The sequence below is a fragment of the Astyanax mexicanus genome, chromosome 16, assembly GCF_023375975.1.
Source record: "Astyanax mexicanus isolate ESR-SI-001 chromosome 16, AstMex3_surface, whole genome shotgun sequence".
Taxonomy (NCBI): Eukaryota; Metazoa; Chordata; class Actinopteri; order Characiformes; family Acestrorhamphidae; genus Astyanax; species Astyanax mexicanus.
The window spans coordinates 16791779-16795737 of NC_064423.1; the positions used below are offsets into that span (position 1 = coordinate 16791779).

Genomic DNA, 3959 nt, shown 5'->3' on the forward strand with positions numbered 1-3959 from the left:
GGACGCCCTCTGGTTCCTGTAAAGATATAGGTGTGAAAAGGGGATTTAGAAAATACTCTTAATGCACTTGTATCTCATCAATGGATAATAATGGAACTATTAACGCTCTCTGAGCAGTGATAAGGTTACACTTCAGTGTGAATGCGCTGGTGTGTTTTGAGATAAATCTGTGAAGTAAAACTCTTCCCACAGTCTGAACAGTGATATGGTTTCACTCCAGTGTGAATGTGCTGGTGTTTTTTAAGAATACTTAGTCTAGAAAAACTCTTCCCACAGTCTGAACAATGATACGGTTTCTCTCCTGTGTGAATGCGTTGGTGTCTTTTGAGATGATGATTAAAACTCTTCCCACAGTCTGAACAATGATACAGTTTCTCTCCAGTGTGAATGCGTTGGTGGTGTTCTAGAATACCCTGTGTAGTAAAACTCTTCCCACAATCTGAGCAGTGATAAGGTTTCTCTCCAGTGTGAATGCGCTGGTGTGTTTTAAGATAACTCTTATGAGCAAAACTCTTCCCACAGTCTGAACAATGATAGAGTTTTTCTTCAGTGTGAATGCGCTGGTGTTGTTGCAGGTTACCCTGTGCAGCAAAACTCTTCCCACACTTTGAGCAGTGATACGGTTTCTCTCCTGTGTGAATGCGTTGGTGTGTTTTAAGATAACTCTTATGAGCAAAACTCTTCCCACAGTCTGAACAATGATAGAGTTTTTCTTCAGTGTGAATGCGCTGGTGTTGTTGCAGGTTACCCTGTGCAGCAAAACTCTTCCCACACTTTGAGCAGTGATACGGTTTCTCTCCTGTGTGAACCCGCTGGTGTTGTTGTAGATTACTCTGTGTAGTAAAACTCTTTTCGCAGTCTGAACAGTGGTGAGTTTTCTTGCCAGTACTTTTCTGCATTTGTCTGCTAGGTGTAGGAGAGGATATTGGCTGAGTATTGGAGATTTTTCTGGATTCCATCTTCTCCCCTTCGTTCAGCAGATTAATATTTTTGTGAAATCTTCTGAATCTGTATTTGTGAAGCTAAATTATATCCAGGTAAATTCTATCAGTTGACACCAGAGGCATGAGAAGACTTGAAACAGGATAGTATTTATTTCTGAAAGAAACAAAGAAAAAGAAAGCCCAAGATCAGAAAATAAAAATACAGGAGTATCTGAATTAGTGTGGCATTTAACATTTTTTTGTAGGTTTGTAACCTCACTAAACTCTAAAATACACAGATTGTTAAAGTGAACTGCAGTAATTCAGCTGCTACAGTAATGAAATACATCACCAAGTTTCCAAAAACAGTCTCAATGAATAACTTAAAATGAAGTTCAAACATGAGAGTTTACAGAAATCACAATAAAAAGCAGCATTTATCACAAAGGTAATATTACATTTTCTTTCGTGAAGTTTGCTAAGACCTTATATGTTCTATTTAACACACAGCTGCCCCGGTCACATACACATTATGACGAATGTTTTACATCTGGATTTAGTTGAAACACCTCAACTAAAACTTCAACAATCTTATGAATCCAAACTCAACACCTAGCCTACATATATAATGAAAACAATATTTTACACACCAACTACACACTGATGGAATAAACTGGAAATACTACTGTTTTTTTTATTTTATTTTTTTCCCCCACAAATATACACAAATACAAATACAGTGCCCTGCAAAAGTATTGAAAGTGTGAGGCCAGTCTTCTTATCCAAAGGATCAACATTTCAGCTTTTATTCCCAGGTATTTACACTGGATACACTGGATCCGACACACAGTTTAGAAGACAGCAGTTGTTGTCTGATCAAAAATTTCCATGAACACACTCCTAAACCTGAAAAGTCTTACCAGAAGAGCTGACGCTGTTAAATCAGTAAAGGGGCCGATTATATTTAAACCTATGGATTAAGAAAGGGATGTTTACATGCGTGTGAAGGAAGATGAGTGATTTCTTTTGGCCATATAGTGTATATTATATTAAGTAACTCCATTAGAAAACGTTAATGCGAACTGTTATTTCTCTGTTAGAAGGCTTAAAAGTGAGCCACCGGTTAACAGAAGTGCTCCTGAGTAGGAAGAACCCAAAAATACGCAAAGACTGTTTACTAAACAATCACACTCCTGAATGGTTCTCACGCTTTATAACTGCCCCCTATTATCCCACCATCTCTTAATCTACCATCTCAAAATCTCCCACTAACCAGCTCTCAGTAAGAATTCCATTTAACTCAAAAATTAACTAGTATTTTCCACAAATTACTGCACATTAATTCCCACACCGTGGAACATCTACATACATGAATATTTCTACACTCACTACATCTAAATGCTGAATATCAAATGATATACTCTACACATAGTTTATTAATTGATAAACTATAATAAAGATATAGTTTATGTACACAAACAGACTCTGCTGTGGAGAAACACGTGAACATAAAGGAGATATCTCTACAGTTAGCATGAAGGAGTTTATAAACAATAGCAGCACAATTTAAGCCTTTAATCCAGCAGACAGGAGAAGTATTCCCTCAATATTCCCTCAGAATGCAGCAGCACGTTTGGTCTTCAACCAACCAAAACGGGCACATGTCACTCCGCTGCTCATTGAGCTCCACTGGCTACCGGTTGCTGCTCGCATCAAATACAAAGTGCTTACAATCGCCTACAAGGTGATGACAGTACAGGCTCCTTCCAACCTGCACTCGCTCCTGAACTAATTCTAACCTCATCTCCTTCTTCCTCTTCTCTACTCCTCTATCCCATTATTTCCCTCTGACCTCCTTAAGGCCCTATATATAGATGCTTTATTTTTAACTTCTATTATTTTTGTACTTAACCTCTTCTATTATTTGCACTTCAATATTGTAAGTCGCTTTGGACAAAAGCGTCTGCCAAATGTAATGTAATGTAATGTAATAAAGCAACTGTCAGGGGTTGTCAATAGCCCCTTAATCTCCTATCCAGCTTAAATAAAGCAGAATAAAAGTGTTGATCAGAGAAAACTAGGAGAAGATGATCCTCCAGCTCCTGGGTGAAGCTGTTGTGCATAATGTTCTAATTGTGTCTAAGAGTAAGCTAAATGTAGAGCAGTGTTTAGGTGAAGAGTGGAACATCTCCATACCTGCAGCAGGTGAGCTGATGGTGTTTCTCCAGCAGAGCAGTCTGAGCACAGAGGTGTGGAACTGCTGATCACAGCTGGATCTTCAAACCTACCTGTCATAATAAGAGACGTTAAGCATATACCGGAGGTAAATGGAGGGCTTCAGTAGAGCTAGTAGATATGGAGCTACTAGTTAATGCAGCTGCTTCTTAGCTGAACTTTGCGACCAGCTTTTAACTTACAACGCAGCGTCCAAATCTGAGAACTCCTCTTCTTCTTCTTCTTCTTCTTTCGGGTGTATGGTGGATGGCAGACCAACTGAAGGCACATTACCACCACCTACTGTTCTGAGTGTGAAGTGTGATTTCACGAAGAAAAGTAACCAACGATCATTCAAAATATAAAGGTGGAGGGAAAATAAACTAAAATAAATAAAACGGAAAAGAAAGCAAACAAGAAAATTGTATATAAGGTCAAAAATACTAATAGCTTTCAAAAGAAAAGAAAAACAGTTTGTGTGCCCTGTTCCATAAGAAAATAATCTCTTCATAGAAAAATCTTTGTGACCCTTTTCTTTCAGAGCAGAAAACTTTCCATCATTTTTTTTTTATATTTTAACAAAACAGAACATGGACCACTGTTTCCCTCTATGCTCAATTGTGACAAAGCCCCGTAGAGTGTTTCTGTATTACGTGCAAAGTTTTTAGAAACCTTGGTGTTCTGGTTGATGACCAGCTTTCCTTCACACACCTTGTGGCCTCAGTTCCTCGATCCTGCCGCTTTGCGCTGTATAACATCAGAAAAACTGGAGGATTTCTAACGCAACAGGCCACCAAAATATTGGTGTAATGTCATGTAATT

General features: G+C 38.4%; 1 long non-coding RNA gene across 1 annotated transcript; it reads right to left on the reverse strand.

The window, feature by feature from the left end:
• Positions 1-201: 201 nt before the first annotated feature.
• LOC103043998 (uncharacterized) lies at positions 202-3406 on the reverse strand. The gene is made up of 3 exons (XR_001518442.3): positions 3341-3406; positions 3120-3211; positions 202-1098 (listed from the first exon to the last, which is right to left on the reverse strand). It is a non-coding gene; the product is annotated as an uncharacterized LOC103043998 (long non-coding RNA).
• Positions 3407-3959: the final 553 nt, after the last annotated feature.